Raw genomic sequence first — 18,807 nt, forward strand, 5'->3', positions numbered from 1 at the left:
TATCCCCAGGGGTACAGGTCTGTGAATCACCAGGTTTACACACTTCACATCACTCACCAAAGCACATACCCTCCCCAATGTCCATAACCCCACCCCCTTCTCCCAAACCCCCTCCCCCCAGCAACCCTCAGTTTGTTTTGTGAGATTAAGAGTCACTTATGGTTTGTCTCCCTCCCAATCCCATCTGGTTTCATTGATTCTTCTCCTACCCACTTAAGCCCCCATGTTGCATCACCACTTCCTCATATCAGGGAGATCATATGACAGTTGTCTTTCTCCGCTTGACTTATTTCACTAAGCATGATACGCTCTAGTTCCATCCATGTTGTCGCAAATGGCAAGATTTCATTTCTTTTCATGGCTGCATGGTATTCCATTGTGTATATATACCACATCTTCTTGATCCATTCATCTGTTGATGGACATCTAGGTTCTTTCCATAGTTTGGCTATTGTGGACATTGCTGCTATAAACATTCGGGTGCACGTGCCCCTTTGGATCACTACGTTTGTATATTTAGGGTAAATACCCAATAGTGCAATTGCTGGGTCATAGGGCAGTTCTATTTTCAACATTTTGAGGAACCTCCCTGCTGTTTTCCAGAGTGGCTGCACCAGCTTGCATTCCCACCAACAGTGGAGGAGGGTTCCCCTTTCTCCGCATCCTCGCCAGCATCTGTCATTTCCTGACTTGTTGATTTTAGCCATTCTGACTGGTGTGAGGTGATATCTCATTGTGGTTTTGATTTGTATTTCCCTGATGCCGAGTGATATGGAGCACTTTTTCATGTGTCTGTTGGCCATCTGGATGTCTTCTTTGCAGAAATGTCTGTTCATGTCCTCTGCCCATTTCTTGATTGGGTTATTTGTTCTTTGGGTGTTGAGTTTGCTAAGTTCTTTATAGATTTTGGACACTAGTCCTTTATCTGATATGTCGTTTGCAAATATCTTCTCCCATTCTGTCATTTGTCTTTTGATTTTGTTAACTGTTTCCTTTGCTGTGCAAAAGCTTTTGATCTTGATGAAATCCCAATAGTTCATTTTTGCCCTTGCTTCCCTTGCCTTTGGCATTGTTCCTAGGAAGATGTTGCTGCGGCAGAGGTCGAAGAGGTTGCTGCCTGTGTTCTCCTCAAGGATTTTGATGGATTCCTTTCACACATTGAGGTCCTTCATCCATTTTGAGTCTATTTTTGTGTGTGGTGTAAGGAAATGGTCCAATTTCATTTTTCTGCATGTGGCTGTCCAATTTTCCCAGCACCATTTATTGAAGAGGCTGTCTTTTTTCCACTGGACATTCTTTCCTGCTTTGACGAAGATTAGTTGACTGTAGAGTTGAGGGTCTATTTCTGGGCTCTCTGTTCTGTTCCATTGATCTATGTGTCTGTTTTTGTGCCAGTACCATGCTGTCTTAATGATGACAGCTTTGTAATAGAGCTTGAAGTCCGGAATTGTGATGCCACCAACTTTGGCTTTCTTTTTCAATATCCCTTTGGCTAATCGAGGTCTTTTCTGGTTCCATATAAATTTTAGGATTATTTGTTCCATTTCTTTGAAAAAGATGGATGGTACTTTGATATGAATTGCATTAAATGTGTAGATTGCTTTAGGTAGCATAGACATTTTCACAATATTTATTCTTCCAATCCAGGAGCATGGAACATTTTTCCATTTCTTTGTGTCTTCCTCAATTTCTTTCATGAGTACTTTATAGTTTTCTGAGTATAGATTCTGTGCCTCTTTGGTTAGGTTTATTCCTAGGTATCTTATGGTTTTGGGTGCAATTGTAAATGGGATTGACTCCTTAATTTCTCTTTCTTCTGTCTTGTTGTTGGTGTAGAGAAATGCAACTGATTTCTGTGCATTGATTTTATATCCTGACACTTTACTGAATTCCTGTATAAGTTCTAGCAGTTTTGGAGTGGAGTCTTTTGGGTTTTCCACATATAGTATCATATCATCTGCGAAGAGTGATAATTTGACTTCTTCTTTGCCGATTTGGATGCCTTTAATTTCCTTTTGTTGCCTGATTGCTGAGGCTAGGACCTCTAGTACTATGTTGAATAGCAGTGGTGATAATGGACATCCCTGCCGTGTTCCTGACCTTAGCGGAAAAGCTTTCAGTTTTTCTCCATTGAGAATGATATTTGCGGTGGGATTTTCATAGATGGCTTTGATGATATTGAGGTATGTGCCCTCTATCCCTACACTTTGAAGAGTTTTGATCAGGAAGGGATGCTGTACTTTGTCAAATGCTTTTTCAGCATCTATTGAGAGTATCATATGGTTCTTGTTCTTTCTTTTATTGATGTGTTGTATCACATTGACTGATTTGCGGATGTTGAACCAGCCTTGCAGCCCTGGAATAAATCCCACTTGGTCGTGGTGAATAATCCTTTTAATGTACTGTTGAATCCTATTGGCTAGTATTTTGTTGAGTATTTTCGCATCTGTGTTCATCAAGGATATTGGTCTATAGCTCTCTGTTTTGACAGGATCGTTGTCTGGTTTTGGGATCAAGGTGATGCTGGCCTCATAAAATGAGTTTGGAAGTTTTCCTTCCATTTCTATTTTTTGGAACAGTTTCAGGAGAATAGGAATTAGTTCTTCTTTAAATGTTTGGTAGAATTCCCCCGGGAAGCCGTCTGGCCCTGGGCTTTTGTTTGTTTGGAGATTTTTAATGACTGTTTCAATCTCCTTACTGGTCATGGGTCTGTTCAGGCTTTCTACTTCTTCCTGGTTTAGTTGTGGTAGTTTATATGTTTCTAGGAATGCATCCATTTCTTCCAGATTGTCAAATTTGTTGGCGTAGAGTTGCTCATAGTATGTTCTTATAATAGTTTGTATTTCTTTGGTGTTAGTTGTGATCTCTCCTCTTTCATTCATGATTTTATTTATTTGGGTCCTTTCTCTTTTCTTTTTGATAAGTCTCGCCAGGGGTTTATCAATTTTATTAATTCTTTCAAAGAACCAGCTCCTAGTTTCGTTGATTTGCTCTATTGTCTTTTTGGTTTCTATTTCATTGATTTCTGCTCTGATCTTTATGATTTCTCTTCTCCTGCTTGGCTTATGGTTTCTTTCTTGTTCTTTCTCCAGCTCCTTTAGGTGTAGGGTTAGGTTGTGTACCTGAGACCTTTCTTGTTTCTTGAGAAAGGCTTGTACCGCTATATATTTTCCTCTCAGGACTGCCTTTGTTGTGTCCCACAGATTTTGAACCGTTGCATTTTCATTGTCATTTGTTTCCATGATTTTTTTCAATTCTTCTTTAATTTCCCGGTTGACCCATTCATTCTTTAGAAGGATGCTGTTTAGTCTCCATGTATTTGGGTTCTTTTCAAACTTCCTTTTGTGGTTGAGTTCTAGCTTTAGAGCATTGTGGTCTGAAAATATGCAGGGAATGATCCCAATCTTTTGATACCGGTTGAGTCCTGATTTAGGACCGAGGATGTGATCTATTCTGGAGAATGTTCCATGTGCACTAGAGAAGAATGTGTATTCTGTTGCTTTGGGATGAAATGTTCTGAATATATCTGTGATGTCCATCTGGTCCAGTGTGTCGTTTAAGGCCTTTATTTCCTTGCTGATCTTTTGCTTGGATGATCTGTCCATTTCAGTGAGGGAGTGTTAAAGTCCCCTACTATTATTGTATTATTGTTGATGTGTTTCTTTGATTTTGTTATTATTTGGTTTATATAGTTGGCTGCTCCCACGTTGGGGGCATAGATATTTAAAATTGTTAGATCTTCTTGTTGGACAGACCCTTTGAGTATGATATAGTGTCCTTCCTCATCTCTTATTATAGTCTTTGGCTTAAAATCTAATTGATCTGATATAAGGATTGCCACTCCTGCTTTCTTCTGCTGTCCATTAGCATGGTAAATTCTTTTCCACCCCCTCACTTTAAATCTGGAGGTGTCTTCGGGCTTAAAATGAGTTTCTTGGAGGCAACATATAGATGGGTTTTGTTTTTTTATCCATTCTGATAGCCTGTGTCTTTTGACAGGGGCATTTAGCCCATTAACATTCAGGGTAACTATTGAGAGATATGAATTTAGTGCCATTGTATTGCCTGTAAGGTGACTGTTACTGTATATGGTCTCTGTTCCTTTCTGATCTACCACTTGTAGGCTGTCTCTTTGCTTAGAGGACCCCTTTCAATATTTCCTGTAGAGCTGGTTTGGTGTTTGCAAATTCTTTCAGTTTTTGTTTGTCCTGGAAGCTTTTAATCTCTCCTTCTATTTTCAATGATAGCCCAGCTGGATATAGTATTCTTGGCTGCATGTTTTTCTCGTTTAGTGCTCTGAAAATATCATGCCAGCTCTTTCTGGCCTGCCAGGTCTCTGTGGATAAGTCAGCTGCCAATCTAATATTTTTACCATTGTATGTTACAGACTTCTTTTCCCGGGCTGCTTTCAGGATTTTCTCTTTGTCACTGAGACTTGTAAATTTTACTATTAGGTGACGGGGTGTGGGCCTACTCTTATTGATTTTGAGGGGCGTTCTCTGAACCTCCTGAATTTTGATGCTCGTTCCCTTTGCCATATTGGGGAAATTCTCCCCAATAATTCTCTCCAGTATACCTTCTGCTCCCTTCTCTCTTTCTTGTTCTTCTGGAATCCCAATTATTCTAATGTTGTTTCGTCTTATGGTGTCACTTATCTCTCGAATTCTCCCCTCGTGGTCCAGTAGCTGTTTGTCCCTCTTTTGCTCAGCTTCTTTTTTCTCTGTCATTTGGCTTTCTATATCACTAATTCTTTCTTCTGCCTCATTTATCCTAGCAGTGAGAGCCTCCATTTTTGATTGCACCTCATTAATAGCTTTTTTGATTTCAACTTGGTTAGATTTTAGTTCTTTTATTTCTCCAGAAAGGGTTTTTATATCTCTCGAGAGGGTTTCTCTAATATCTTCCATGCCTTTTTCGAGCCCGGCTAGAACCTTGAGAATTGTCATTCTGAACTCTAGATCTGACATATTACCAATGTCTGTATTGATTAGGTCCCTAGCCTTCAGTACTGCCTCTTGTTCTTTTTTTTGTGTTGAATTTTTCCGTCTTGTCATTTTGTCCAGATAAGAGTATATGAAGGAGCAAGTAAAATACTAAAAGGGTGGCAACAACCCCAGGAAAATATGCTTTAACCAAATTAGAAGAGATCCCAAATTGTGAGGGGGGAGAAAAGGGATAAAAAGAGGTTCAAAAAGGAAGAAAGAAAAAAAAAAGAAAAAAGAAAAAAAAGAAAAGAATTAAAAAAAAGAAAACAAATAAGAAAAATATAAAAAAGAAAAAATATATATATTGGATAAACTAGTTAAAAAACGTTAAAAAAGAAAAAGGTAAAAGTTAAAAAAAATTTACCAGAAGGCGAGAAAAAAACAAAAAATGAAAAAGAAAAAAATTAAATTAACTGCAAGACTAAAAAAAATCACAGGGAAAAAGCCATGAGTTCCGTGCTTTGCTTTCTCCTCCTCTGGAATTCTGCTGCTCTCCTTGGTATTGAAACCGCACTCCTTGGTAGGTGAAGTTGGTCTCAGCTGGATTTCTGGTTGATCTTCTGGGGGAGGGGCCTGGTGTAGTGATTCTCAAGTGTCTTTGCCCCAGGCGGAATTGCACCGCCCTTACCCGGGGCCGGGGTGAGTAATCCGCTCGGGTTTTCTTTCAGGAGCTTTTGTTCCCTGAGCGCTTTCCGTAGAGTTTTGGAGGATCGGAATACAAATGGCGGCCTCCTGGTCTCCGGCCCGGAGGAGCCGAGAGCCCAGGGCCCCACTCCTCAGTGAGCCCTCAGAGAACAGCGCCCAGTTACTCCCGTGTGCCTGACCTCCGGCCGGGCTCCGAGCTCACCGAGCCTGCGACCGGTTCAAGGTAACACCGAGCTGTGAGCTTACTGTCGGCTCTGTCTCTGTAGCCAGCTTTCCCGTTCCAATACCCGCAAGCTCCGTGACACTCAGACACCCCCATCCTTCTGTGACCCTGCGGGACCTGAGGCCACGCTGACCCCGCGTGGGCTTCGCCCCGGTTTAGCCTCAGGAGCGATGTCCCTCAGCGGAACAGACTTTTAAAAGTCCTGATTTTGTGCTCCGTTGCTCCTCCGCTTGCCGGGGGCCGGCCCCTCCCCCTGGGGTCTATCTTCCCGTCGCTTTGGATTCACTTATCCGCCGGTCCTACCTTTCAGAAAGTGGTTGTTTTTCTGTTTCCAGAATTGCTGTTCTTCTTCTCTTCGATCTGCCGATGGATTTTCAGGTGTTTGCAATCTTTAGATAAGCTAATTTAACTGATCTCCGGCTAGGTGAAGTAGTCTCAGCCTGCTACTTCTCCGCCATCTTGACTCCTCCTTCCGAAATATTTTAAGATTTTTGATAGCATGTAACTGGTATTTGAAAAAAGTTTTTTTGTTGTTGTTGCTAATGCATCCAACTCAGAATTGATGTTTGTATTTTGATTTTGTATCCGAAAACATTGGTAGATTTATTTGTTATGTTAGGATTTTTTTTTTTTTTATTCTTTAGGATTATCTGCATAAGCAATAGTTTTAATTTTTCTCTTCAGGCTTTATGTGTTTATTCACTTTTCTTGCCTCTTGCAGTGGCTAGGACCTCCCATGTAATTTCACAAAGAAGTGGGCAGAGTGGACATTGTTGCCTTTTCCCTGATCTTTGGAGAAATACATTTAATATTTAACCATTAAATATGATATAGAATTTAAATTTTTTATTCCATTTGGCCCACCCAAGGTTTGTCTTATGTTGACCTAAACATTTGGATAGGGGAAGAAAGGTTAATTGCCACACTTGGCTTCAGAGCAACCTCAGGTGTCCCTCTTCTTTAGGAGCCCTTGCTGCATTCTGCAGGTTAATCTTGCTCTACCTTCTGCCCCTATGAGAGTTCAGGTGCAAGAACACAAGATCCCCAAAGAATAGGTGGGAGAGCCATATAGCTTAGAAGCTTTTCATGCTCCTCTAGAGCTGTTGTCTCTTCTAATAATTCCATAGGTATCCTCTCCATGGTTCCTGCAAGGGACATGTCCATTATGAAGAAGTTTGAATTTGTACTTCCTATCACATTATTAGTTCTTCCAGTCCAGATGCAGTCTACCAGCCAGGGTCATGTTTACTATAAGCATAAAGGTTGTGGACATCCTATCTTTATCAGGTAGAAGCTACCTGATAAAGGAGACAAAACTTAGAAAGTTAACCAAATGTCTGATTACCCATATCATAGTCATCCTTCATCAAATTGAGAAAGTTCTCTATTTCTAGTTTTGAGTGTTTTCTTTTTAAAATTATGAATGGGCATAATTTAGTCAAGTGCTTTTTATAACACCTATTAAGATGGTACATAGGTTTGATCTCATATTTGGTTAGTGTGGAGTATTGCATTGATGGGCTTTGTGTTCCTGGGCTAGACCCAAATTGCAAGTTGACCGTTTGAGCCTCATTTTCATCCTGTGTGAAAAGGTAAGAAAATCTATCTTTCATGGTTCAAAGATTAAATTATTTGATTTATAGAAAGCCCTGGGGAAAGAGGATGGTTCACACAGGTGAGATGAAGATGATGGCCACAGCTGTAGATGTGTTTTGCCATCTTGCTTTCCAAAAGTAAAATGCCAGTTTACAGTTGATTGCTTTCTTTTAACAGGCTTTCTCTGTAACCGATGACATAAAGAAGGGCGATTACAAGTAGCAAAGTACAGGATAGGGAAGCAAAAGTTAGAGATTAAAGAACAGACTTGACAATACTACCCTAATACTTGGTGCTGAATCAGGTTCCTGAAGATATAACTAATTGTCCTGTTCTCCTGAGTTTGTGCATCAGAAGGAAAATCTTTTGAGGTGACTAAAAGAGTGATTTCTGGACAGTTTTTTTTTTTTTTTTTTTTCCTTCCCCCTCCTCTCTCCTCCTGCTTCCACTTAGGACTAGTGTGTTTGTTTAGGCCAGGAAACTGTATTATCTGGTTTGTTTCCAGTATAACTGCCATTTGAATAGTCACGATTTCTAAAAAGCTTTGTATTAGAATTTTTTATCAAGTGCTAATTGGATTTGTAATTTTCCTAGTTTACCACATCCTCCATAAATATATTTGCCTTGTCTCTTTGTCCCAAACAATACTGTTTTATTACAATGCACTGAAATAACATATTTTTAGTATTCTACTCAAGTATTTTATTAATGTGAATGCCTGTTATATTGTTGCAAAATGTTTCTCTTATTGACGACTTGCTCTCTTTCTATTTGGATGGGGCAGTAAATAAAGGTACTTAATTTACATAAGCCTATTAAATGAAATTCTCAAGAGGAAGGAAAATAATTTTAAATGCAGTTTACAATGTAGTGACAGCTGATCCACTTACAAACAAGCTCATTTAGTGGAATTGGATTGAATGAAAAAAATTCACAAGTTTTATCACATACCAAGTGGTATTCATAATATTAAACTGTATGAAGAGATTTTTTGTTGACCCCTTCTTTTCTCTCTTCTTACCCCAAGAGGGTAAAAAAAGAAAGCGTATTTGTCTTGCCTTCCAAAATGATTCTGTTAATTTATAGTTGAAATGGCTTTCCTTGAAAGGGAGGCAGGAAGAGTCTGAGCTGCAGTTATCAAAGGTTCTGAGAGTGTAGCTCATATTGCACAGCCAAGAATCCTCTCCCTTCCCTTGCTGTTTTCTTTCTTGGAGAGACAATTAGCAGACTTTCTTTTTTTCTGAGAGAAATAAAATGAGCCAAAGAATATGTATGGGACAACTGAATTGCTCTTGTTCTGATATCTCTTTAAAAGTTTTTAAAAGCTGCTTCTGTAACATCGTAAGGAGTTCTGTTTCCATTGGCCATTGAGAATTAAGAGCACAGCCATCAGAAGAGATTATTCTCACATATTTCTTTTTGACCTCTACAAAGATGTGTTTTTTCCTTTAGAAAGCGACTGGCAAATTCACCTAATGTAGAACATGGAGTTCATTTGTTTAAAGGGTTGCAGCCTTAGGGTACAAGTACAACATGTCAGCTCTTCCAGTTAATTTCTGGGAAGCTCAGGTGATGACTCTGATATGTCGATTATATGGTATGGATATGGGCTGTAGTTACCTTAGAAACCACCTATTAGGTTTCTGCTTAGGAATTGTGATTCTCACAGGCAATTCTGCAGGACATTCTCAGATTTGAATTTGGAAGTAGAAGACCCACTTGCATTCTTCAGAGAAAGCGCAAGTCTAAAATTTTTCTACCATTAATTCATTCTACAGTTCTTTTTGACCATCTTCTAGATCTGGTTAAAATTTATCTGAGCAATATTTCTCATCTGCAATTAAATTCCAGTTAGACTATTTCTAAATCACTTTAGATTCTGCAGTTTAATTTCCCCAGGATCACTTGCAGCTTGCTTCTCTTCAATGCATTTTATTAATAGTCTTTACCTTAAGTCACTATTCTTGCACCGTAATATCCTGATAACTGCTATTTTTAAATATGTTAGTTTGTACATTACTTTTTTTTAAGTATTTTTTTTCTAAGATTTTATTTATCTGACAGAGAGAGAGAGAGAGAGAGATCACAAGTAGGCAGGGAAGCAGTCAGAGAGAGGAGGAAGCAGGCTTTCTGTGGAGCAGAGTGTCCGATGCGGGGCTCGATCCCAGGACGCTGGGATCACGTCCCGAGCCGAAGGCAGAGGCTTTAACCCACTGAGCCACCCAGGCACCCCAGTTTGTACATTACTTTTATGAAAGCAATTAATTTGACTAATCCTGTGGAGAGAACTGAGTATTCTTTTGCTTGTCAGTACTGTCATTAAAGTTGCAAATGAAAACTTTTTACCATGACTTTGTTTGCAGTGCTTGCTAGCCAGTAGCAGGCTTGGATCAGATCTTCAGAGGGCATTTAGAGTATGAGGAGGATGGGGACAGACTCTTTGGAATAGAAGACAAATCCAACAAAAGAGAGTAGTTAGGGCAGAATAGTTAGTGGTATCAAATTCTGTATGACAGGTTAATAGATTTTTCTTGGGTCTGTCCTCTCCTTCCTGCTTATGGTTGTTGCCTGAGTTTAGGTCATTTCTCTTGTCTTTACACACATATGTTTTGTCTGAAATATTCTTTCTCACTGTATGACATTAAACCTTTAAAACTGAGATTATTCTTTCTTCTTAGAAACCATTTCCTAGCTCCAGTTCCCTATGATTTCCATCTATTATGTATAAACCAGTGTCATTGAACTTATTTACTGCCATATTGAAATGGTCTCTGTGACTATTTCTTGCATAAGACTGTGAGCTGCTTAAGATAGGGACTGTTTTAATCAACTTTGTACATCTAGTGTCTAACATATACTTTGACTTTATTGGAGGCTTAAAAATAAGAGAGAAATCTAGAGACTTAATAGGAGTCTTTAATTTTAGCAGTGAGGCAATAATTGGTGTACTTCCCCAGGCAATTTTATTCCAGTACTGGAGGTGGAAGGCATAGTAAAGTGGGTTGATAAATGAAGAGATGAGGGGACCACAGTTTAAGAAGGTTGGCTGTGAAGGGAGCAGGGGTTGGGTGTCATGGGGTAGCTGGTTGGGAAAGGAATATATCGTGCAATTTATTTGTTCTAAGAACTGACGAATGTGAACTGTCAAATGTGAACATATTTAAAGGCCTAAGGAAAGTAGCTCCTGAACCTCATTGAAGAGAATGAGGCAGTGGGTTCAGGAGGAATAGGAATGATCAAATCCAGGGTATGGGGGAGAAGTGAGCCTTGGAAGCACCAAGCTGTCCATGCTCTTTGGAGAACAAAAGGAAGAAAGATTTAAATAATTGATTTAGAAGTGAATTTTAGGGCAGAATCCTTTATTTTTTAAATAGTCTTAATTTTTATACAAGGAAAGTAAAGTGAAGTATGTGATGACCACACTGCAGCCTGAGTCTTCTGCCTGGAAACACTGGTATGGATCTTTATGAGATGATCCCTAAATTCTTGATTGGGAGACTTGGTGAATATAATCTCTTTGCATCAGTCTCTTTGGTGGTGAGATGGATCTAGGTCTTAAAGATGGCATCAGATATGATCTTGGCAAAGTTGTCCATGGTGACAGTGTAGCATCTGACCAAGGTGTAGCTCTTGTCAGTACCCACCATGATCAGCAGCTTGTTGGGCACAGGAGCCTAGACAATACCAGTGCTCCTGGAGAGGAGGATGCGACCCACTAGAACAGAGCCTTAGTGGTTTGTCACCTCGCAAGGGACAGTGGAGGGCTTGCTGATCTTGTTCCTCTAGTAGCCTTGCCACACAGGGACCATGGAGAGCTTGTCCAGGATGATGGTCCCATGTATAGCAGTGGCTGCCTCTAGACTGACAAGTTGGTTCTAGTCCCCCATGGTGACAAATGGCTTGAATCTAGTCTGCTGGCCAGTGTGGGTCTGCTTTTGCATGGGCATAATCCTCAAAACCTCATTGTTGAGGAAATACCCCCAGGTACTTCTCCAGGAAATACCCCCAGGAAAAAGTGATCTCAGATTCCTTGGTGGGTAGGGAGAAGAGACAGATTTCCTCTCAGGAATCAGTTTTCATATCCTGGACTAGGTGGCTTAGTTTGGTGGTGGAGATCCACACCTTGGCCTTGGCTCCACGGAAGCTGTCTTGGCTTCCCATTCTAGGACCTCTGGGGCTGCCTAGATGTCTTACAGCACTGGCGTGATCTATTGTTTTGTCTTTCCTTGGAGAAGAAAAATGCACATTCCATTTAGATCAGGGGCTTTCTCCTTTTGTTGTACTTTATAAATGATTTATTTATGTTAGTCACTGTATAGTACATCATTAGTTTTTGATGTAGTGTTCCATGATTCATTGTTTGTGTATAACCCCCAGTGCTCCATGCAATCCGTGCCCTCCTTAATACCCACCACTGGGAAAGTGAGGAGGGATGGAGTCTGAGCATTGTCATTTATCTTTTAAAGTTCCCAGATGAGATAAGGTTAGAACGTAGGCATGTGTGGTCTTGGGAAGGAACGCAGAGAGCATGGACATTAGGGTCATATTTGCATTCAGATTCCACCTGTGTCACTTATTATCAGTATTATCTTGGTCACATTCTTTAATCTCTTTGAACCTCTTTTCCCATCCTTAATATTAGTATCACAATCCTCATTTCATCTGATTGTTACGGATCTTTAACAAATATTACTTCTCTTTCTCCCAAAAAAAAAAAAAAAAAAAAAAAAAAAGTTCCCAGATGAGGGAGCACCAGAGTGGCTCACTAGGTTAAGCAGTTAAGCATCTGTCTTCAACTTAGGGTCATGACCCCAGGGTCTGGGGATGGCATCTCAAGTTGGGCTCCCTATTCAGCAGTGTTAATCTGCTTCTCCCTCTTGCTCTGCTTCTGCTGCTCCTGCTCTTTCTCACACACACTCTCTCTTTTAAATAAATAAAATCCTTAAAGAAAAAAAAAATAAGCGTTCCCAGTTAATTCTGGCCTGCAGCTTGCTAGGACTGGGAACAGTCATACCAAGTAAGATTCACTGTGAAGATTTTAACCCAACCCTTTAGCCATTTGATAGCTGGAGAAAGCAGTTCTTTGAGCAGGGAATAGGAAAGGATACAACCAATGTTGTTTGTCCTGATGCTGATGATTTACAGTTAAAGAAAAACCCACAAAACACCATGTTTTGAATTCATGTGTGATCACTGTTATCACTTTGAAAAGAGCTATCTAAATTGTTCTTAGGGACAGATCTCCAGATAGGCAGTTTTATTAACTCAGTTAATTACAAAGAGAATGTTTTGGGTAGAAAGGAAGGAAGACTATTAAAGTACATTTTGTAGGCGTTTTGCCTGGAGATAAATATCCATCTTTTTAGATGAATACAAAGTAATGATCTTTGTATGTTGCCTTGTGTCAGGATTATAGCTAGTTCTTGATTAGTCAGAATTGAGTCCTCTCCTTCATGGGTTATATAAAATGTGCTCTGTGTTGTGGGTTTTGGCTCTTGTCCTTTGTGATTTTCAGATGCATTCTTCTTCACCAGCATGTGCCAAAACAGAATTTATTATTGTCCTTCCTAAAGTTTGTGTCACTTAATGGCATTACTATCTTCCAGAGGATTCAGGTGTACTTGGATGTGTTAGTCACCCAGACATTTCACTGGTGTAAGTGTCCTTGGCAAGCACATTTTCTCTTTACTCTTGCTCACAGACATTGTGCCACGTGGGGGTCTCTTTTGCTTTTGACTCCTGAAATACTACCCTAATAGGCTCCTTCCCCCTCCTTCTACCCACACATACCTTTTTCAGTCTCTCTGTTTTAAATTATTCCTAATAGTGCTTTTTGGAGTTATCATCCTAAAATACAGATGGGATTGTGTTGTTTTTGAATTCCCTTAATAGATCTCTTGACCATGATTCTTTTACATGCTTGGTTCAATTTGCAAATTCTCTTATGCATTTTTACTTTTGTGTTTTATGAGACTGATTGTTCTGTAATTTGCTTTTTTGGTAATGTCTCCGTGGGTAGGTTTTTAAACTACAAATTCTTTTCCTCTACTAAATATAAGACTGTGTCATTTATTTTTTTCTTCAGTGACCTTCAGTAGTTTTTATTTTTCTTTAAAAAGCGTTTTTAAATTTATTTTAGAGAGAGTGAGCAGGGGGAAGGGCAGAGGCAATAGGAAGGGATACTCAAGCAGACTCCTAGCCTAGTGCAGAGTCTAAAGTGGGGCTTAATCTTACAACATCAAGATCACGATCTGAGCCAAAATCAAGAGTCAGCCACTTAACCGACTGAGCCACACATGTGCCCCGACCTTCAGTGGTTTTTACTTTTCAAGAAATTTTCCTGTTCCATTTAAGTCAGCTGGATTTGTTGACATGAAGTTGCTGGTAATACTCTCTTACTAGCCTTTTAATGTCTGTATGATCTGTGGTGATGTTCTCCCTCTCATTTCTCATACTGTGAATTGTGTTTACTTTATTTTCCCGATTTTCAGGAAAAAGGGCTTATCAGTTTTACTGAACTTTCAAAGAGCCAGTTAATTTTCAATAAAAACATTGTTTTTATGTTTCTTTTTTTCTTCTTTTAAGATTTTATTTATTTATTTGACAGAGATCACAAGTAGGCAGAGAGGCAGGCAGAGAGAGGAAGGGAAGCAGGCTCCCTGCTGAGCAGAGAGCCTGATGTGGGGCTCGATCCCAGGACCCTGGGATCGTAACCTGAGCTGAAGGCAGAGGCTTTAACCCACTGAACCACCCCGGTGCCCCTTATGTTTCTTTTTTTGTGATGACAGAACTATCCTTGTTCCGCATAACCTTTATAGTACATATTCCTTGTGTTCTGGTTGAGTGTACACTTGTGTTTTACCCTTTAACCTTCCAGTGGACAGTATGCTTTTTTGGGATAACAACTGTTACTCATTTTTGTCTTTTCCACAGTCTTGAGTCAGACTGGACTCAGCAGTAGTGGATAATCCTGTCTTGGAAGTTGACATGAGTTGATTTATTCTTCTGTTCACTGTCTCATGTAGCACTCAGTAGTAAGTTAAAAAAGTACGGAGAGAATGCTCATGTGGGATGGCAAATTTAGCCTTTTCAATAAAAAAGTTATTTGTCTCTGAACTACAAATAGTTAAATTGTATTATGATTTCCATTCTTGTTAATATGCCTTAGATGATTCTAGTTTTACTTTCCTTTGGTATGTAAAAGGAATAAGGGCTCTTCTAGAACCTTTATCTGATTTAGGACTTTCTTTTAACCTCCCTCTATGCCTTTCTCCTGTGCAGTAGTAGAGATAAACAGGAAGAATTCTGCAGGAGAATATAACAAATAGATAAATGAATTCTATTACAAAAGATCCACTCAGGAGATAGAGCTCTATCTAGTAAATAAGGGCTTACCTAGTACATTTAACGTATGACTGGAGTTAGCACAGTTTTATTGATAAAATCTTTCAGAATTGTTCCTCTTCTGTGGTGTGTAAGGAGAGCTGTGTCATTATCATAGCACTTCAAATTCTGGGAAGTATAAATATTCCTGTTGTGTTGGTCAACAGCAAATAACAGAACAGCAGGGTTATTTGCTGACCTTTTCAGGTCTTTTAAGACGAGGAGAAGTATAAATAAATAAAGCCGTTCTTTGATTCCTGCTGAATGGCCTGGTAGCTGAAGAGCAAGAGGAAGGGCCTCCTTCTGCAGCTTGTGCAGTGGACTCCCTCTTCATCTGCTTGCTCAGTGACTCCCACCTAATAATCCCAATGGAACGGACGTAGGCTGTATCCTTTCTCTTACCATGCTTAGAAATCTTAACAGCCGTCTTTGAACCGATCCCTTGAATACTCTTATTTCTTTCAATCTTTCTAAGCTGTTTTGACTCCCTGCTTCCATCTCTTGCTTAATATATTGATGTCTTACAAATTTTGCTGAAAAACATTTTAAATAAATCACTGTTTTGGCCCCCCCAAGGTTTGCTTAGGGAATAGAAGACTCTAAACTCTTAGATTCCAGGAAAGGCTCCTTTGGTTTCTCCTTCCTGAGGCATGGATTTGTCCTCAGTTACTCACCATTTCAGTCTCCATGAGTTTATTAGACATCTGTTTCTTTGTTTTTTTTTTTTTTTTTTTGTAACATTTTAAAACTCACATAACATAAAATTTCCCATTTTAACTCTTTCTAAGTGTGTGGCATAGTACTGTTAAGAATATTCACATCATTTTGCAGCTAATCTCCAGAACTTTTTCACCTTGCAAAACTGAAACCCCACTCTTCTCTCTCCAGTCCTAGGCAGCCACTGTTGTACTTTGTCTCTATGAATCTGATGACTCTGGATACGTCCTGGAAGTTCAGTCATACAGTACTTGTCTTTTTGAGACTGGTTTATTTCACTTAATGTCTTCAAGATTCATCTATCTTGTAGCAGCATGTGTGTGAATTTCCTTCCCTTTTAGGCTGAATATCTTCTCTCTTTTTAAGAGCAGGTTTTTTTTAAATCAGAAGAGGATTGGGGATATTGGAATGCTAAACAAGTTAGAAGAATTACTGTAAGTTCATGGATAGAGTGGGGGAGAAAACAGATGCTGGGGTGTTTGAAGTTTCAGATTTGCTTGTGTGGGCTGGCAAAATATGCCACCGCAGAAGATACCATGCGGATATGAGGGTTATATTGAGTTAAAGGCAGATAAATAACAGCACTTGCAAGAAGGCGACTCTGACCTTCCTTTCTCTTCCTGAAGGCAAGAGGGAAAACTAGTGAGAAATGCCCTCCTTCTCACTAGGAGAAAGGAGCCTTCCTGCCACCAGAGATGGGGAATTGAGGCAGAGAAAAATCTGCACAAACAAACCTTATTAAACTAACCTAAGGCATGTGGGTGGTTCAGTAGGTTAAGCTTCTGCCTTTGGCTCAGGTCATGATCCCAGAGTCCTGGGATGGAGACCTGTATCAGCAGTAGGGAGTCTGTTTTTCCCTCCCTCTGTCCCTTCCTCACACTCGTGCATGCTCCCTCTCTCTCTCAAAAAAATAAAATCTTAAAACAACAACAACAACAAGAACAACAACCCTTACTAAACTAACCCTACCTTCCTAGCCACTTTTCCACAGTTATCTGCCCCATTCCAACCCCTTCATCTTGTCACATCTTCATAATTTACTACCGTTCGTTCAGCCTAATGTGTAAGCCCTTGGCCCTAATGGCTTCTTTGGGTCTTCGTTTTTCTTGTGAGGGCTTCCAAGTACGTAAAAAAAAATGAAAAAATTTGTATGCTTTTCTGGTGTTAATGTGAATTCCATCAGTTTAATTGTTAGGCCTGGCCAAGACCCTAAGGGGGTAGAGGAGAAATTTAATCTCTTCTATGCTTGTTTTGAGTTGCCTCTAAGTATCAGTAGTTCTGGGGTTTTCATACTGTTTTTTATTTAAGTAAATTCCCATCTAAGACCCAGTTTATTTCTAATTAAGCATACTGATCCAATAACTGTATCTGCTATCCTAGGAATTGCTTTTTCTTGGCAGTTTTTGTGGGGGATATGTGTATGTGTGTGTGAGATTAAAGAGCTGTTAAAAGTAATGTCAATATCTTTTTGGACTCACGATAATTCACATGATCTGAAAAATGTTAATTTATTGAAATTCTTTAAATCATTGGTAAGAGTGTGGATGACAGAGTTTGTTATGTAATAAAGCATCTTACACTGAAAATGTAAAAAAGTTAATGTTCCAGTTTGGGTAGAACTTTTTTTCCTCTTGCTATGTGGTAAATATGATAGCATCCTAGAAAGTGTTGGTTCTTGGCCTCTGAACCAGGACCAAATACTTTGAAACAAATCTGATCACTTTACACCTCCATAGTAGGTCCCTACCTGTTTCTGTATATTAATTCTGTGTATCAATATATAAGGAATTATATTAATATATGGATTATATGTTAGCACGCCATGCTAAATGCGTTGCAGTGTGATGCAAAACTACATCCTGCCCCATCTCTTGCCAGAGCCTAGTTCTGTCCCTACTCGCTTTCTTCCCTGCCTCCACCTCCATCCGGATGACTAAGAATTCCCCAAACGTGGCTTACCCTCTCCTTGCAAATCAGATTCTCCCTACCTGGGATGCCCTATGCTTGTTTCTGTGTATCTGGTGAAATCTCACTCTTTGATTGAAGCCTCTGTTTGTCAGACAAGGAGTTTGAGTGACTATTTCTGAACTTTTCCAGGGATGGCATAAGAATGTTATCATGCAGGTGCGTAAGAACGATGGTAACTTACTACCTTCCAAGTATGCTTTAGGGCATTAGGAATTACTTTTTTTTGAAGACCCTTTCTAAAAAAGGTCAGGTCTCAATTTGTCCCCTTCTCTTGCCTTTGCACAGATTCCACTCCTTGAACGTTAGCTGCCTTGTAATTGTTCATTTGTATATTCAGCTTTTCCATTTAGGCTGGCATCTAGAGGACAGAGTCTCTGTCTTATTTCTTCTCCCACCCCAAGGCTTGGCACCACGCCTGACACAGTGTTGGTGCTCAATAAATATGAGTAGAATATAGGCAGGGACAGCTCCTCAGGCTTATAGTGACTTCTAAACTTGGTTCAGCTTCACTTTTCCCAGCATTGCCATAGTCCTCATTGTCTGTTTCCTTTTCTGTCAACTTTTGCCTTTGTTTCTTTCTTAAGCGAGTACTTTAATAATTTATTGCCCTGTTCTGTGTATTGTATTCTGTGTATAGTTTTCTGTGTATTCCCTTCAGCATTTTCTTGCTCCTTGAGGCTGCTTTGCCTGCCTAGATGGAGCTAAATGCTGCTAGCGAGTTCGTATGAATTTTTGGAAGCTCTAGTTTCAGATTTATAAGAAATAAAAAATTCTTGATTAATTGCTGGTTATGTGGAAAATTGCACGAGGTGATGCTTTTGCCTAACCTTATTGGGCAAAAGTAGGATTAAACCATTTATTTGAATAATGTTGTGTTTCTAGTATTTGTAGTTTGTATGTTATCCCTGTTTTTGCAGTTGATATTAATTTTCAATGTATCTTATTATACTTAACCTTTGAGTGTTTGCTCTATAAATTGATTTGTCATCCAGGTGATTAAGCTGTTTCTCCCCATTCCTTTTGCATCTTTGTGTGTTCAGTATGTAGAGGTAGAAATGGATAATAGTTGTTAGTTGATGTCTTTTTGTCAAATACTTTGTGCTCAGACCATAAAGAATTAATCCTTTGAGTTGGCAGAACTGTAGACTGGACTCAGAGGTCTATTCTCTCTTTTTCAGACTCCGGATGATGGTGATAATGCAACTAGTTCTTGAGAAAGATGATGTTGTTAGGCTGTGTACGTGGGGATATCAGAATGGATACTTTGAATGTCACAGTGTGATTGTTTCA

At 39.5% G+C, this 18,807-nt stretch overlaps 1 protein-coding gene and 1 pseudogene across 1 annotated transcript in view; one reads left to right on the top strand and one right to left on the bottom strand.

Moving 5' to 3' along the window:
* DDX10 (DEAD-box helicase 10) overlaps positions 1-18,807 on the top strand; it is a 273,486-nt gene that overhangs the window by 110,300 nt on the left and 144,379 nt on the right. The gene's annotated exons all lie outside the window — the stretch shown is intronic.
* Positions 10,816-11,559, bottom strand: LOC116598644 (annotated as a pseudogene).

Source organism: Mustela erminea, chromosome 9 (assembly GCF_009829155.1).
Source record: "Mustela erminea isolate mMusErm1 chromosome 9, mMusErm1.Pri, whole genome shotgun sequence".
In the NCBI taxonomy this organism is placed as follows: Eukaryota; Metazoa; Chordata; class Mammalia; order Carnivora; family Mustelidae; genus Mustela; species Mustela erminea.